The 18,769-nt window shown below is 43.1% G+C and overlaps 1 protein-coding gene across 17 annotated transcripts in view; it reads right to left on the bottom strand.

Moving 5' to 3' along the window:
- The window catches only part of APBB2 (amyloid beta precursor protein binding family B member 2), a 328,434-nt gene extending 309,868 nt beyond the window's left edge, over positions 1 to 18,566 (bottom strand). For 4 of the 17 annotated variants that reach the window (XM_037897878.2, XM_043544465.1, XM_037897877.2 and 1 more), the window contains exon 1: positions 18,329 to 18,563. The gene's annotated coding sequence lies outside the window, so the exon portion shown is untranslated. Of the gene's footprint in view, positions 1 to 18,328 lie in introns of all 17 variants that reach the window. The other 13 variants (XM_043544467.1, XM_037897881.2, XM_037897882.2 and 10 more) reach the window with 5 other exon arrangements.
- Between the last annotated feature and the right edge of the window lie 203 nt (positions 18,567 to 18,769).

Here is an 18,769-nt window from a genome sequence, read left to right as displayed (position 1 = left end):
TGCAGCACCTAGCATAATGGGGCCGTGATTCTGAGTGGAACTGCTATTATAATAATAATAATAATAAAAAAATGTGATAGCCTGTATGTTATTCACACACACAATACCAATCACTTGTTACTGAAATAAGAGTATATTTGTGAGCAAGTGCCCCTCTTTTTAGTTTTGTTTAATATTGATTATTGTTCAGTGGCTCTTAGAATAAAATAAAGAATAGAGATCTAAGAAATTGGAAGAACCTATTGCACAGAAATATTTTAACATACATCCATCTCTACAGTTCTTCTGACCTACTCAAAGTAGTCTCATGGGGACATAATATCTGCTGTAATGGAGCACATCATTGATCTACCCAGCCCTGTCACTGGCAGTGATAATTACATGATGCTCTGGAGAAGCTGAACACTTTCTAGCAGCCTGAGGACAAATGTAATAGTATACCACCATCTCATTCTTCTAAAAGCCTCACAACAAGCATGCATCGAATGCTACCAGCCAGACCAATTCCCTATCCCCTGTCCTGTTTGATTTCAGTGCCAGTGGGCATTAGCAGAAATTGATATTCCTAACTGCACACCCCCCATACACTTCTCTCCTGATGGCAGATTTGTATTTCAGTTTAGCCGTTTAGCACTCTGGTCTACATAGGGGTTATCAGCTGAAAGAGAAGGTGTCACAGACACCCAGGAGGCAGCTGGGGATGAGATGCTGTGGAGTACCATGAACTGAGAGCACACAAACACAGGTGTGGAAAGGAGCTAAGAGGGGTCTCTCCAAGTATTGCTTTACATGGCACCCAGAAAAACTAAAGCCACCCCTGCCCATCTTCCTTCCACCTCAATACATAGAGGCAATTTTGTATTCCTGCAAGTGGGGGAAATAATTATACCCACATTTCTGATAGAATTATGTATACAAGTTAAAATGTTATTATAGTCATAGCACTGTGTAGTCTGAAAATCCAGCCATAGTATTTGTCTCCATGACCTCCTGCAGCTGTGATTTTAAAGTCCCACATAAAACCTTCTTGTTTCTAATGTGTAAGAAATGTTTACTGTGCAACTTCATATCCTTGGTGTGGAGGAGAGGGCATAAGAAAAACGAATAGAACAAAGAGCAACCATAAAAAAGAAAGAAAAAAAAAGGAAAAAACAGGCAAACCCTGAGTTACCTATATGGTTCCAACAAAATTCATTAAAAATCAAGTTACCTTGACACTCCACTGTCTCCAGTTTGTATTTGTGGCACATATGATTTCCGTCCAAGTTTGCAGATGATATAAAATTATTCAAGACAGTTAAATCCAAAGCTGACTGAAAATTGTTACAGAAGGATCTCCCAAAACTGAGTGCCTGGGCAACAAAATGGCAAATGAAATTCAACACTGATAAGTGTAAAGTAATGCACATTGGAAAAAAATCCCAACTATATATAAATGATGGGTTCTAACTTACCTGTTACCACTCAAGAAAGAGATCTCAGGATAGTTCTCTGAAAGCTTCACAAAATGTGCAGCAGGGGCCAAAAAAAGCCAACAGAATGTTATGAACTACTAGGGAAAGGACAGATAACAAAACAGAAAATATCAAATGCCATTATATAACTCCATGGTGAGCCCACATCTTGAATACTGTGTCCAGTTCTGGTTGCCCCATCTTAAAAAGTATATAGTGGAACTGGAAATGATTCAGAGAAGAAAGATGATCAAGGGTATAGAACAGCTTCCGCACAAGGAGAGACTAAAAAGATTAGGGCTGTTCAGATTAGAAAAGAGAGATGGCTAAAAGCGGAATATGAGAGAAGTCTATAAAATCATGAGTGGTGTTGAAAAGGTGACTAAAGAACTGTTATTTACCCTTTTCCACAATACAAAAACCAGAGGTCACCTGATGAAATTAATAGACAGACGATTTAAAAGAAATAAGAGGAAAAACTTTTTCCACATACTGCAGTTAACCTGTGGAATTATTTTTATAATTATTGAAAGCTAGCAGACAAAAGTAACACACAGTCCATCTAGGTCTGCCCACAGAAATACAGGAAACATATTTCTATCTGGACATTTTAATTGTATCCTGTACATAATACACTTAACACTGTTCCCATGTGTTCCTCCTTTCCAAAATTTGTGCACAGACCCTTGCAACTGATTTAGGCTTTTTATTTTATTGCTAATTTTGGCATCCTTTTTCCTAATCCTTTATCTATTTATGTGCTAGTCCACTCCTCCACCTGAGCCCACTGCAACCTTCTTTTTTAAACTGCAGTTAAAAGCATGAATACCTTCCTTTCAGAATCCTACAGTATTTGTATTGGTATCTCTAAAGCATCTCCTTTGTCATTTGAGTCATATTAACACAGGTAAGGTCAATTTTATATTAGTCATTCAGTACCTGGAATGATTTGTTGTGCTTCTCTGAATCTTTAAAAAGGCAGACACTGCTGAGTTTCAGTGTGATGACCACACTGCACACCAGATTCTAAGGCTATGCCTACACTATGAGCTTGGAGTACAATTCCCCTGCTCCTCCTCGATGAGAGCTAGCACAACTATAAATGTTCGTGTACCCACAGGAACATGGGCAGCGGCAAAGATGACCTGTACATGTACAAACCTGCCTGAAACCGGTGGGTACATACTCATCACGGCTCAGCTGTGGCTCCACCGCCGTTGCCCACACTACTGCAGCTATGTTACTGTTTATTTTGGTGCTAGCCCTCATTGAGCTACTGCAAGTAGCATACACAGGCAGGGGAATCAGACCCTTAGTTTGCAGTGCAGATATAGAATAAGCATGGCATTTACCAGTGCCAGAACTTCCTTAACATTTGGGGAAAAAAAACAACTTAAAATTAGGCTTTGCCCATGTTTGCATGTGAACTGTTTTTAGACTTCTCCAGAAAGAGGACCGAATGCATTTTTAGTGGTCTTTTAACTCAGTTCAGCAGAAGGGAATACTGAGCTAGTAGCATCGGACCAGCAAATGCTCCACAGCAATCCACATGCCCGTTTATTATTATTTATACTACCATGGCACCTAGGAGCCCCAGTCATGGGCCAGGACACCACTGTGCTAGGTGCTCTACAAACGCAGAACAAAAAACCAGTCCCTGTCCCAAAGAGCTTACAATCTAATTCTAATGCCTGATGTCCCACCCCCCCGCCTCCCAGACAAGCGGAACTAATCAGCTCTTCTTCTGGAGCTCTTCACTATCACTCTTCAGCTGATTGGAACCTTCTTTGCAGAGTGCATGGCACACGAGTACTTGATTTAAAAATAAGAATCTTATGGATAGCACTGCGATCCAGTTGGGTTTTGCATTCAAATTCTGAATATAAAGAGCAACTGGAACTAGAAAAACCTTTGCTCAGGTGGCTGTAGCTCTGCAGAAGCAATACAAATATTAGAAAGAGTCAACTCTACATACTAATTAAGTGTGAGACTGATCAGGCCAGCCACAGAGAACGTGCTCACTGCAGTTCAACATGGCAAGTCCTTGTCCAGCTGGCTGGAAGGAAAGGGAGTTGTATCCCCTTTAAGCTCCTCTCTCTCTCAAGGAAGGAAGAGGGAGGATTGGGAAAGTTTACAGGGATAGAGCAGGGAAAAGCAGAAAGCACCTGGGCCAGGTCAAAGAGGCCCCTTCCTGCTGACCAGAAAGGAGAGGGGGTATTTATACCTAAGGCTAAGACTTTGTCACACATATTTTTAGTAAAAGTCAGGTACAGGTCACGGGCAATGAAGAAAAATTAATGGAAACCCGTGACCTATCCATGACTTTTACTAAAAATATGCATGACAAAATGGGGAGCCAGAGGGTCCCCACACCACACCCAGAGGACCCCAGCTCGGAGCTGTGGGGTCCCCCCACTGCCCAGAGCTCCCAGGTGTCCCACTGCCTGTGGCAGCTAGGAGTGGCACGGTCCCCCCACCACCCATGGCAGCTTAGAGCTGTGGGTACCCCTGCTGTCCACAGCAGCTCAGAGCCACTCACAGCCACCAGGAGCTGCAGGCACCCAAGCGTCATGGGCTAAAGTCACGGAGGTTTCTGGAAGTCACAGATTCCATGACCTCCATGAGAAAAATCATCACCTTATGTATACCCCATGCAGCCCCAGGGAAGCTCACTTTTACTTGGATCGGGCTGGCAGGACCCACCGACCCATGAAATTTGCACAAGGACCAGATTGCCTCATGCCCACTGTTGGCATTATGCTAGTCGCCCTCTTTCTCTTTGCAGCAGGCAAGGAATTTTTCCCTCACTGCAGTGCCCGTCTGGTTGAGGTGAGGTTGGGTCTTTCACCTTCCTCACAGCGGCTCTGGGACCACTGGAGTGGAAGCAAGGGGGCTGAACATTGCCATTTAGTATGTTAAACTAGTGGCTGATGTCCAGGGTAGGCAACTCAGTACAGAAGGGATACTGTTATCGGAAAAAAAATAGATTGGACCGAAAGCATCATTTAAGTAGCCGAGAAAGGGAATTTGGGGCTCCAACATCAGGCACAGCATGGAGCTGACCCTCCTCCCTTTTAGCCCCTCTTTACCTCATCTAAAGGAAGGACAGCAGGGACAGCTGGGCCCAGGTTAGGGATTATGTGAAAATGATGATGACTTGTACAATTTTATGCCGGGTATACCCAGCTATATTCATAGAATAAAGTTGCGTCCTAATTAACCCACAATCACTGCTTCCTGTCTTTGTCTGGTGTGGCTGGACAATTTCCTGACTAGCCTCCTGTCTCGTCCGCTCCTGGTTTTGCAGATGGTGTGTTCTAGCTGCTGTGCATTACGAGTCTTATTTTGAACCCTGGCACCTGCGTAGCACTTAAGTAAATCCACAGATTTGAGACCTCCTCAATACTTATTGAAACAATCCTTAAGACCTTTCAGGGAACAATGAGATTTATCAGGTCAAAAATTAGAATTACAGACCATAATTTCAACTTTACAAGATCAGCTCCCCTTGCCCTGCACAGCTTGTGTAATGTGAGCTGGAATGCAGTCAACTACACCAAGTGTTATTTTTTCTAGCTCTATATTTACACTTCAAGGTGTTATTCAGAGAACAGAAGAAGCATGCCAAATCCTCACATGAACCTTCTAGGGAGGATCCAATGAAATCTGATTTGGGGTGTTTTTGGTTTTTTGGGGTTATTTTTTAAGTTTTCACACATTGCAGCACTGTTGAGCTAGAGGGGATACGGCTGAGTCTAGGAGCCCATGAAGGAGAAGTTCAGCTTTCAGTTTATTTAGAAAAATCAGTCTTCACCTTGTAAATATAGCCAGGGCAGGAAGCCAAAGTTGGGGCTTCAGCGAGCGGCAGGGCCAGAGCGAAGCTGGGGGCAGAGCAGGGCTGGAGGTACTCCCTCCCTGTGCCCTGCTGAATGTTCCTCTGCACCCCGTTAAGGGGGCATGCCCCACAGTTTGGGGACCACTGTTCTAAGGCCAGTCCTGTTAGTTAAAATGTTCAGCCTTCTGTGAGTTGGGACCAGGATGTCTACTGCTCAGACAGTGGCCATGTCACAGGTGTGCCTGGTATTGCCACAAGAACTACCTCCTTTGACTCCCATCAGCAGTGGTAGGCACATTTGTGGAAAGTACCATGTAGTCTCCTCACCCTCAACCCACCCCACAGGCCACTCCAACAATACGCAATTTATTTATTTTTTGTGGGAGTATAGAAGGAATATTTTAACTAGGGAATGGCACTTTGCTGGCTGAGGTAGAAAAAATCTTTGAGGGATCCTCTTGTTCTACCAAAAATCGCAACATCCTTGCATATCTTTGCACTTCCCAGTTTTGGCGAAGTCCAAATGTGGAAGAATCATGAGAAAAAAAGCTATTCTCAGTGTGTGTGTGTGTGTGCGCACGCGCGTGTGCGTGTGCGCATTTAATTGTACTGAAAAACACAAGAGCTGGTTGATTTCTCAACCAAAAAAGGTGCAGATAAGCCTCTGAGCTCTAGGATTCTTACCTAAGCCTTTTGGAGATTCAGCCCTTACGAATCATGCCCTGTCCTAGTGCTCAATCATTCCAGAACATTCTCCATGATCATCCCTCAATCTAGGGTTGCTGCTATCCTGAAATTTGTGGGATCATCCTGATTTTCCCAAGTCAATTCCACTTGAGGAATATTCAAGAGTCCCCAGACCACATTCCATTTCATGAAATATCACATTATACCACAATGACATTTAGGACATGCCAGTTTATCATCATGAAGTTGAATGCCAAATTTTCTCCAGGACAAACTAAAAAAATTCCCCCACCTAAAACAGAGTAATTTGAGGTCATAAATATAACAATTTGTGACTTCTTAGTCTCATTAGTACATATTTATAATCAACTTCATAAGAAACATATTGGCCCATAAACCTCATTATCTATATCACGGTTAATATATTTTCTCTGTTTTTTTGTGTTTGTAGGCCTCAGAGCAGTAAGTTTAGCAAATTTTAAATTCATATCAGGACTTACAGAACTTCAAAAGGGGCTGTACAGAATCCATATAGAGAAAGTCCCTGACATCAGAAATTCTAGAAGCGGGCACAGAGAATGCACAGTTTGACAAATATTCTATGTAATAGGGCACACAGATGAAAAAAAAAAAAGACATGCTGCTTTTTTTAAAATAACTCGGTAACCAAGTATAGTTTGTAAGAGGATCTTGCACATATTTCAAAAATAGCACATGTACACGCTTTAAAAGCATTTATTTGGATTGAATTTTGTGAATAAAACAGCATTAACATTTTATTTTAATATCTCCTCAGGTGGTTATCAAGTCAACATAAATATATAAGTTATACACACTGAGCTTTTATTTTTCGTGGTTTATTAATTTCAATTTTGGGGGTGTATTTTTAGCAATTTTTTAGTTTCTATGTAGACATAAAAAAAGTGGGGTTTCAGAGCTCTCTTTATATATAATGTAATGAATAATGCACATTATAAAAGCACAATAAGGAACCTTCAGTGCACACTACCAGAGTCTACATGGAACATTTAGCACACAATACATTAGTGAGCTTTAGAAATCATACCCCTATAGACTGCATTACTGCTCCATGTAGACAAGCCCTTAGATGCAAGTAACCATTTCTGGTGCTTTCCCAGTGTTTATTGGATGAACACAAATTTCATTTTTATTTATCTACTTATTTATTGTATCACAGGTATTTTACCATGGTTTATCAATTAAAACCAAAAATCAGAAGTCCTAATTATATACAATAAATCTATCCTAATCCCCTGCATTTATACAAAGAAAAAGACTGAAGAATGAGAGAAGCAGGAACAAAAAAAAAAAAAAAAAAAAAAGTTAGTTAGTTTAAGATTACTTATATTCAGATACATTTAGGAAGCCCATGTTCCACCTTCAACCATTTTTATTGTTATACTTGATAATTCTTGTCCTTTAAATTAAGAATAGATTCCAGATTTCCTCAAATTTTAACAGTTTATTTTATATACTGTATCTGACATTTTCATATGCATATATAAGTTGTCTGAAATCCACTCCCCTATTGATGGTTCCAACACTATTCCTGTACTTCAGTAGGACATTTTTGCTATCACTGGCAATCCAAATGGGTTTCCCAAAGTCAAAATTCCTACCCTTCCAAAAGTTAAGTTAAACTAAAACAAACTCCTCTTGATATTGTCCTTTTGATATTCCATTGTTAATAGCTCTCTACATACGTCTCTGTGACTTTGAAAAATAATTTGTTGTAGGAGAGTAAAAAATGTTTTCATAAAGGCCAGAAAACTTATGTTGAATGTTTTTTTTTTCCCCTAACAAAAACAAAGCTAATGGACCCAAATTCTGTAGTCAGTTACATTAGTTTTAAATAGTCTAGATGTAAACAGAAGACTTTGGCTACATATATCAGGCATGATCTTTCGTCTATAAATCCATGCCCACTGTCCTTTACTGCATGGTTCAACTAAATTATGTACATCTATGTGTGTTTTTAATCTCCTTCTTTATCAACATTTTTAATATCCTTCCTGAGGTGAGGCTTCTACAATTAACTGGATCCACCCAGTTCCCTTCTTAATGATGGGAACTAGTATATTAGTCACCTTCTGGTCTGATACTTCCTGTATTCTTTGTGAATATCAAAAGTACTCACCAAAGACTGTACAGTTTCCTTTGTTACAGCCTTCTAAATTATGAGATGCAGGTCATCCGGCACGGTTAACTTTTAATAGTTCTGTCTGCTTTACTTGTTCAGTTGCACTTAATTCGCCTTCCTTGCTGTGTACCGTGAAAACATATCACTCTCTCAGAAGTCACCTTCCACCTCTTGTGGGAATATAATGACATAAATAATTCATTTACACCTTGAAAAACATCATCCTCATTTCTCACTAAGTTTCTTGTCCCTCAAATATCTCTATTGTCATCTTGCCCGTTGGCTTCATATGTTCTCAAAGAATTCATTATTTTTCTCTTTACTTGGCTAGATTTTATTGTTAACTCCTAAATTATTTCACAGATCAATTCCCTTACAAACAACACAGGAAACCTTCCCCACCTTAGTCCGCCATTTCCAGATTTCCTCTTTCAATAAGACATCTGCTCTTACATACAGGGGTGGTATAAGTGTATGTCTACACAGCTGACATTAAAGCGATGCCGCGGCAGTGCTTTAACGTGGCTGTGTAATCACGGCTCCAGCGCTGGGAGAGCGCTCTCCCAGCACTGTAATAAAACCACCTCCGTGAGGGGAATAGCTCCCAGCACTGTAGCACTGCCAACACTGCCACTTTACAGTGCTGAAACTTGCATAGCTCAGGGGGGTGTTTTTTCACCCCCTGAGCGAAGAAAGTTTCAGCACTGTAAGTGGCAGTGTAGACAAAGCCTAAGGCAAGTAGTTCGTGTGTAATCATGTAAGTCTGAGGCTTTAAGACTCCTCTCACCTTCATTGCCAGACACCCTACATCTAGACAGGACAACTATATCCTCCCACACACTCATAAGTCCCACTAAGCAAGCTCTGTGCTTGTGACAACTACAATACACACAACTTTTTCCATCCTTTTCAACCCTGTAAGCACCATTGGCAGGATTAGTACCTTATCCTGTAAACTCTACAGAGCAGCAACTGTCCCCCTGTTATGCATTTGTACGGTGCCTAGCACCAAGGGGCCCTGTCCCCTGACTGGGACTTCTAGGTGCTACCATAATACTAATTATTATTTAATACTTAATAACTGCCTATGTGCAGTCAAAGGACTGTGGAAACAGTGGCAGTCAATCAGGAGAAAATTGTGTTCTCTTTAGCTACTGTCCCTACCAGCTCAAGGCCTACCAGGCAGGTCCAAGGAATACTCTGTTGCCCTCCAAACCATCTTGGGCCTGATTTCCCCTTGCCCTGCCCCTCATGTGGTCACTTACGCCAATTCAAGGACAGCACAGAATTCTGCCATTTTGATTTGGGGATGTTTTATACCCAGTGGGGAGATCAGATGTTTATGACCAGTGGGGAGATCAGATGTTTCACTCCAATCAACCCCCCTACTACAGCAATTGATTAGCAGCCAACAACATGCCACTTTCTCTGACATATCAATAACCCAGTTACAAAACATTCTGGGACACCTGCACAACCACACAGAGCCAGGAGCTCTGGTTGTCAGGAGGATGTTGATGCACCACTGAAAGTTCTCTCGCATGCTTACCTACACTTACAGCGCTGCAGCAGGGCTGCTGCACCAGTGAAGCTGCACTTCTGCAGTGCTTAGTGAAAACACCACCTACGCTGACGGGAGAGCTTCTCCTGTCAGCGTGGGTACTCCACATCCCTGAGAGGGGGTAACTGTGTCGATGGGGGAAGCCCTCCTGTCAACACAGCACAATCTACAATGGGGGTTAGGATATTCTACACCCCCTGAGTGATGCAGTTATACCGGCATAAGTTTGTAGTGTAGACCAAGCCTCACTCTCACCCTGAGACTACAGGAGGACAGACACAGGACCAAGCCAGCCAGGCCACTTGCCTTCTCTCCAGAGACCCAGATTGCTCTGCCTAGAAAAAAGCTACACTCCCATTCTGGCAAACACGTACACAGATGCTTAACCTGACAGCTGTGAGTTGTCCCCAAAACAGAACTTTCCTATTGAGGATTCCCCCATTGCTTTCCTAACTCATGCAACGGAAGTACTCACATGTATAAAGGTCAGCACTCGTGCATGTGTTTTCAAAAAGTAATTGCTTCAGGCCTTCATCCTACAATCTGCTTCCCTCCCGTCACCACCAGAGGAGTCTCCCATTAAACGAAACTCCAGATCGTCACCAAGCTGACAAGAGAACTACCCTGCTACTACTCCAGTCCAGGCAAACTGCAGTGGATGGAGGCATCTGTGAATGGCAACTGAGCCATACTGTGAACTTATTTTCTAGAGCAATGTCTTACAGCAGCGGTTCTCAAACTGGGGATCTCCATCCCATTTTAAGGAGGTCACCAGGGCTGGCATTAGACTTGCTGAGCCCCAGGGCCAAAGCCTGAGCCCCACCGCCCCTGGTGGTGGGACTCGTGTTACAGGCCCCCGCACCTGGGGTTGAAGCCCTTGGGCTTTGGCTCCCCCACCCAGATCAGCAGTGTTCGGGCAGGCTCAGGCTTTGGTTCCCACTCCTGGGGTCATGTAGTAATTTTTGTTGTCAGAAGGGGGGTTACGGTGCAATGAAGTTTGAGAACCCCTGTCTTACAGGATATAACAAAATGTGGGGATTTTAACATGACAGAGAAACCTCTGCAATGAAGGAAAGGAAAAGGGAGGCCTGCATCAACAAGAGGGAAGAGAGGAGTTCAGGAAGCATGCATAAATAGCATTAGTCTATGTCATGTCCATGGGAAAAGGTGGGGATGGTTCCCCTTTGAAGTCCACCTTAACCACTAGGGATATAAAATATTAAGCGGTTAAACAGCTAACCGATAAGTATTAGTCTCAACATTAATGTTATGTTAATGTAATGCAGTTAACATTTAAAACAGACTGGTAAATTAATTTCGTGACTTTGTAATACCTAATGTGCACATTAAAAATGCCACAGCAATACCCGGGGCGAGGGGGTGCTGGAGCTTGTAGCACTCTCGCAGCTCGGGGCACTGCTGGATCAGCCCATGCCTGGCGGAGAGGGCACCACTTGGGGCAGGCCGGCAACCACCCCGGCTCTGCTTCTCTTTCAGCTGGCTGCGGTGGTGGGTCTGCCAGAACACTTGGATCTGCCCTGGCACCGCTGCTCTCCTGGCAGTGATCCACCAAACTAGCTGCACTAGGCAGCTCCTAGTAACTGAGAGAGCAAGGGGTGGGATCAGAGCAAGACACACAGCGCCTGGCCACATACACACAATTGATCCCCCAGCCCACTGCACCAGGACCTTGTCACCCTGCCCCTCTGAACGTCCCACTTCTTCCTCCCGGTGTATAAATACCTCCTCCCCTCCTGCTGGCTGAACTTGTTAATGATTAAACGGTAAACTGATATAATTTTAATCGTTTAAATGCGTACTTTTAAAAACTATATTTACATCCCCATTAACCACTACGTTGTCCTCCCCTTCACCATATCATATGGGACACTGTCCCTTAAGAAGCAACAAGCAAGGATTTTCCCCAGGTATTTTAATAGGTTGGGAGCTGTCAAAGTTTCCTAGTGGGAGGGGAAAATATAAGAGGTTTAACAAACAGGTTTAGTTGTGTTTATTTGAACTATCAGATGGCAAAAAAATGTGAGGGAGCCTTTCAAGGAGAAGAAATAAAACCCCAAAGCAGTTTTATTGCTTATAATATTTTGGAGGCAGCTCTGAAGTTGGGGATTACAGAAGTTTGCTAATGACCCCATATATCTTTCCTGCAAATAATTCCATTATTGGTCACATAGCACATTTCCAGCAAGACATGCTTTGTGGACAGAAAGAAAGATAACACAACCAACATTTTCAAAAATGGGTATCTCAACACAGTCATTTAAATAAGCACTGAGGAGCCTATGGGCATCCTTTGACAACCCTGGCAGTGGTCTCTGGCCTGAGGATTTTACAATCTAAATGAATACATTTTAGATGCAGGATGGGATGTAACAAAAAGCTAATGACTAAGCACTAAAGTCGGACGCACATATTGCTAGTTCCACTTTATTTCTGTGGTGATTTGTTTTATTAATTGTTCTTCCTTCCAGCAACTGTAAGACTGGAACACAGAAAGCTAAAAAAAATTCATCTTTACAACTCAGTCACTTGCTTTCTACATCCCATTCCCCAGCCTTCATCATCTCTCTTTATCCGCTGGCAGACCCACACCCTCATGTGCACAAGGCATCCACCAGCTCTGCCATTTATTTTGGTCTTGTGCTGGTCTGTTCAGGCTTCGTAGTGTCAGGTTGATGATGTAGCCATCATCTACATGTTGCCCATTTAGATTGTAAATTCCTGGTGGTAACATGTTTTACACCTACACACTAAGGAGTCTGTGCAGTATAAATGCCATAGATAGAATAGACCTTGCCTTCCTACTTTTTTTTTTTATAAAGTACCCAAGAGACTTTTGAGGCAACATAAATATCAAAGGTTTAATGTTTTTATTAATACCCCTCTTATTGCAACCAGCCAGGTTTCAGTTAGATCTATGCTTTATTTTTTTCCCCCCAGGGGCCTCATGAGAGTCTTTCCACTGTTTCCAGTGGGCTTTGGATGAGGCTCTATTTACATATGCCATCAGATCTCCGGTTTAATACTCCTCAATGAGGTAATGAATGGCAATTAAAATGTCTTGCATTCACTTAAAATAAATAACTTTGTGAAGTTAAATCGGGATTTAAACAAAACGTAATGGAAAGTAGTCAGGTAAGCATTTAATTCCCAATGCAAGTACATACTTCCCACTTATCTTTCTCCCCAGTCAGACCCATTCTTTTTTCAGCATACTTTCATGCACAACTCACAATTCATGTGCTAAGAAGCATTATTTCATAAAAGTAAATAATGTATTATCTGTGCAAGTAGACTGCTGCATCCATGTGGAGCCCCACAGACTTCAATGGGGCCCCCATAGTGGTCTGATTCACAGGTTAAATTGCAGATCAGCTCCTAAGACAGTACTGAACCAGCACCACAGGATTTTTCAGAAGAGATGTAAAACTAAGTTACTTCATCAAATGGCACTTTTTGCAATGTCTTGGTCAAATTTAACTGTAAGTGCATCCGTAAAATTCTTCATATAGTTTTGATTCATTTCCCCCCCTAAAAACTGGCATGTACTGTTGCCACCCCCAAATGTTTACTGCATTCCAACCAAAGAGGGCTGCATTTCACTGGTATATGAACCCTGTTTATACCAAATCTAGAGAGTGCTTTAAGCCCTTCTAGGACAAAAGAAACTATTATAAAAATTAAAAATTATTAAAGCACTGTAACTTACCATTTAAGATAACTTCTCATCTTCTCTGAATTATGGGTATTGATGTAAATTCCACAAGCAAAAACTCAAATGGAATTTTTTCAAAATTTATGATCATTTTACTATTATCTCTGCCATCTTCTAGTAACAACAACATCTGCACCATTGCAGCTAAAGGTCAACCACCCTTCCATTACAGATTTCTCCTTTCAGGGATTTATAAGTGAGCAGGATTTATAAGAAGCTGGTATACAAAAGTCAATTTGGAAACAAGTTTTTAAATTTTTACCTGTTTATATTTTTAAGTCAGTTCAACAAATTATAAGGGCACATAAGGAAGTTTACCATCCAAGTCACCTCTTTGCACACAGTTTCGATTTAAAAAGAAGTTTCCATGCAATTAGGTATTGCTATGGCCCAATTCCTTAGTAGCTTGGAGGAAAAAAATTCCAACTACCAAGATATTTTTGGAAGTGGCTATGAAGCATGCTACAAATATACGTCTCAGAATAATTTTACTAAAGCAAACATAACTATGCATTTTTAAAATTGGTCCAATGTCTACACTAGTGGTTCTGAGCAATTTGTTGTATTTTTTAAACAATGTTATTAAAACAATATTACCAGAGAAAGAATACATTAAAATAAGTATGTCTGAAACAGAGATAACAGCCAGATACTTTTTGGTTTAGAGTTCTGCTGTGGGTAGGTATAGATATTGTATGGTTTACTCGCATTGTACATTCTACCCAGCATTTCTCAAATGTGGCCATCATGCGGCCACCAGGGGCTTTTCTTGTGGCCACAGCCTCCTAGGCGGGGGTGGGGGGTGCAAAGCAGTGGTCCTTCCCCCAGGGCCACCAGCAGGGGTTGAACCCTGCTCCCCACTGGAGACACAGGCAGCTAGTGAGTTCCCCATCTTCCTGGCGACGGTAGGGTCGGGCTCCAGCCCTGGGGTGGTAAGCAACAGGCTCTGGCCACGGAACTCCAACCCCCACCTGCGGGGCTCACCCCCTCATTGCCCCTGGCCCCCACCAGCCCATCATGCATTCTTCCCCTCATCCCCCACCTACCGACCTCCCCATCCAAGGCTTAATTTGTCCCCAGGCTTGCCAGGACTGAGTAAGTCTGCTGTGAAAAAGTGATATCTGTTAATATCACTTTTCACAGCCACAGACTTACTAGCTAGCAAGTCTTTAAAAAAAAAAAAAAAGAAAGAAAAGAAAAGAAACAACAAAGACAAGTTTCAGAGTAGCAGCCGTGTTAGTCTGTATTCGGAAAAAGAAAAGGAGTACTAGTGGTACCTTAGAGACTAACCAATTTATTTGAGCATAAGCTTTCGTGAGCTACAACTCACTTCATTGGATGTATTCAGTGGAAAATACAGTGAGGAGATTTATATACACACAGAACATGAAAAAATGGGTGTTATCATGCACTTTGTAAGGAGAGTGATCACTTAAGATGAGCTACTATCAGCAGGAGAGCGGGGTGGTTGGGGGGGGAACCCTTTGTAGTGATAATCAAGGTGGGCTATTGCCAGCAGTTAACAGGAAGGTCTGAGGAGTGGGGTGTGGGGGGAATAAACATGGGGAAATAGTTTTACTTTGTGTAATGACACATCCACTCCCAGTCTCTATTCAAGCCTAAGTTAATTGTATCCAGTTTGCAAATTAATTGCAATTCAGCAGTCTCTCGTTGGAGTCTGTTTTTGAAGTCTTTTTGTTGTAATATTGCGACCTCTAGGTCTGTAATCTACCAATGTGATATATGCCATCATGTGCCAGCAATGCCCCTCTGCCAGGTACATTGGTCAAACTGGACAGTCTCTACGTAAAAGAATAAATGGACACAAATCACATGTCAAGAATTATAACATTCATAAACCAGTCGGAGAACACTTCAATCTCTCTGGTCACTCGATTACAGACCTAAAAGTCGCAATATTACAACAAAAAGACTTCAAAAACAGACTCCAACGAGAGACTGCTGAATTGGAATTAATTTGCAAACTGGATACAATTAACTTAGGCTTGAATAGAGACTGGGAGTGGATGTGTCATTACACAAAGTAAAACTATTTCCCCATGTTTATCCCCCCCCGCCCCCCCCCACTGCTCCTCAGACGTTCCTGTTAACTGCTGGCAATGGCCCACCTTGATTATCACTACAAAAGGTTTTCTCCCCCCGCCCCCCTGCTGGTAATAGCTCATCTTAAGTGATCACTCTCCTTACAATGTGCCTGATAACACCCATTTTTTCATGTTCTGTGTGTATATAAATCTCCTCACTGTATTTTCCACTGAATGCATCCGATGAAGTGAGCTGTAGCTCACGAAAGCTTATGCTCAAATAAACTGGTTAGTCTCTAAGGTGCCACTAGTACTCCTTTTCTTTTAACAAAGACAAGAACCTGCAAGAGCACCTTATTTGTGTTTTTATTCTGTTTAGGTCCAGTAAAGAATAGACAACTGTACATTATTTTTATTACTGAGTTTGCAAAAAGAGTCAATAAATTATATTGACTTGGACATGTATATGTGCATATTTGTTTGTTTTTCCTAAAGTTAAATTGGCAGCGCGGCCACCAGCAACAGTTGGTGGCCACACTTTGAGGCCACCATAAATTTTGTTGCGAGAACCTGTTTGCACTATGTCAAGTATTGCTACTGTACATTACCAACGTGGAACTTCACTTTGTCTCCAAGTCCAAAAGACTTTGATTCATCCTTGTTCCTCATTTGACAGATAAAGGTGATACAAGACTGAGGAGTCAGTCAGCTTATCACCATCTACAGACCAAATGCCAGAATTAATCTTTACCTTGACCCTGCCTCTGCTGAAACCCTTATTTCATGCCATCTCAAGTACAGAAGTTCTTTCTTTACAAGCTTCCTAAATTCCTACTCTCTCTAATTCAAACATTGCATCTGACTACTCTGAGTCCTATTCCATACCCCCTAGTGAAGCACTGACTTCAATGACAGCAGAATCAGCCTTTTAAAAGTAAAAGATTGGGCCACATCCCATCCCCATCTTCACTGGCTTCTCATGTAGTCAGCCACAAATCTAAGAAAAAGAACCCAGGTCTCCTGGCTTCAAGCTCTGTGTCCTATCCACTGGGAATGCTACCCATCCTATTTTGAGCTAATCTTGGTTGTCTCCCAAATTGGGAATGCCACTTTTGCTTGAGCTGCTTTACTGATAGAGAATTCTTCTCGATTCTAAACTCACTATAAAACTATTCTTCTTCCTGAATAGTCTATACTTTATTCACCTTAATTTCACCTGTTAAAAAAATAAATCTCATTCCTTCAAATGATCGATAGAAACTACTTGGATTTTTGTATGGTTTATTTAAAATTGTTTTTCCATGCAAGAAAGTTAAAGAGTTGTTATTGTGTCACAATGACATTGTGAAATGCTCACTACTATGGACTCTTATTTATTTAAATATGCTACATTTTCGTTTTTAAAAAGATTGTGTTAGATATACAGAAAATAGTTTTTAGTACATCAGCAGCTAATTCTGATGCAGTCAAAATAACTAAAGCACGAGCGACACCAGAATGATGACAATATCAGATCTAGAATTAATCGATAACACATGTTGACATGGAACTAGAGGACATACAGTGCCAGCAGCAGCTAAAAGTGATGTATCCTTATCTGGGTTTTAGAATCTTATGGCATTTGCAGAACTCAAGGGGAATTACTAAGATTTACTGTGTATGTGCTTATTATTGTACTTTATAACTACCACTGTAGTGAGTAATTGCTTTGCCTCCATAAGTTTGAGACTTTTAACACTATTTTAATGTCATTCTTTGTATTACATAAAAATGCAAGCTTTGTGATCCCTATCTCACACTTCTAAACAAGTTCAATCCAATGTCAGAGCCATTGTGTCTGTTTGGGGCTTTTCAATGCATGTCCATTTTGCAATTTTTACTGTTTCATAAAAACATCTCTTAAAGACTGTAAATGCTTTGAAAAATATAAAGGGCTAGAAGGGTCGAGTGGAGACAATGACAAAAAAAATCCCATGCACTTCAGTGGTGCAGATTCAGGCCCAATATGCTGGATAAATAAGACGGCAGCATTTTTACAATGGCCAAGATTTTGAACCTACTTAAGACTTGGCTAATAAGCTGTGTCTTCTATAAATAAAAGGAAAAGCCAAATTCCAAAACACCCCAATATGCTTCCAGGGGTCACTTTCTTCTACGCTCGCTGTTGAAATGACATCTACATCGTGCGTGCTCTGCACCACCTCTCGGTCCTCAGATACTCCTCAGACCCCACTCCTCTTCCTGTGGGCCTCCGCACGGATAAGGCTGGAGAGGAGCTCGTGGGCTACAAGGCCATGTCCACTGGAAAGCCCTTTCACTTCCTTCCCCCCCTCATTTCATACCTACAGCGCTTTAGCTCTTAATCTCCCCCTTGCTTTTTACGCCCCGCACTCTCCCTTGCCCTCACCTCACGGCAGCCAGCATCCTCCCGCCGGGGACAGCTCAGCTCTGCCGAGCGCCTCCGCTGCGCGCACACACACACACGCAGGGGCTGCGGCTCCCTCCCAGCCCACCACCCCGCCCTGCCTCCCCCGGCTGACGGCCAGGAGGGGCAGCCAGGCGGTGGGGCTGGTGGGACAGAGCCGGTGATGTCCACCGCCTTCTCCGACCCCGGGCGCGCCCCGCGCCCGCGGCAGGGAGAGCGACGGTGAGCGAGGCGCGCCCGCCGAGCACGGGGCACCGCGGCGGCGGCAGCTGCGGCTGGCGGAGAGCCGAGCCCACGTTCTCCCGCGGGCGCAGCCCCCCAGGCACGTCCTGCCCTTCCCCGGCTCGCCCCAGCCACAGCCCAGCGAGGCCAGGCGAAGAGGAGCCGGAGCGCACCTGGCCGCTGCGCTCTGCCTCGCCAGACTTACCGCTGCGCCGCCCGGGCTGCTCCCTCCGCTCGCCGCCTCTCGCCCACACAAGCGGCGTCCAACATCAGCTGCGGGATGTAACCAGCCCTCCGGAAACGCTTTCCCAGCTTGCTGCGCTTAGCCCAGGAAACAATTCCGGCCTCTGGCCGCGGCGGCGGCTCCTCCTCCCGTCCCTCCTCCCTCGCCGCCGCCCGGCGCAGAGCGAGCTGCGGCACCCGAAGCGTTGGGAACGTGGTTGACGGGAGACCTCTGCCTAGGAAGGAGGGCGACGCCCTGTGTTCGCTGCTAGTTTTGCAGCTAGATTCTGCACGGCCGGATCCTGGGAAAACCGGGCTGTGTGCGTGGCCTGGCTACAGCGATGAAAGGAAAACAGTAAGAACGTGTTTGCTACCAACGCGATCTTCAATTTATGCAAGAAAGATCTGAATCTGCCTGTCGTTT

Source organism: Chelonia mydas, chromosome 4 (assembly GCF_015237465.2).
Source record: "Chelonia mydas isolate rCheMyd1 chromosome 4, rCheMyd1.pri.v2, whole genome shotgun sequence".
Classification (NCBI taxonomy): domain Eukaryota; kingdom Metazoa; phylum Chordata; order Testudines; family Cheloniidae; genus Chelonia; species Chelonia mydas.
This window is presented reverse-complemented; position numbering and strand designations above follow the sequence as displayed.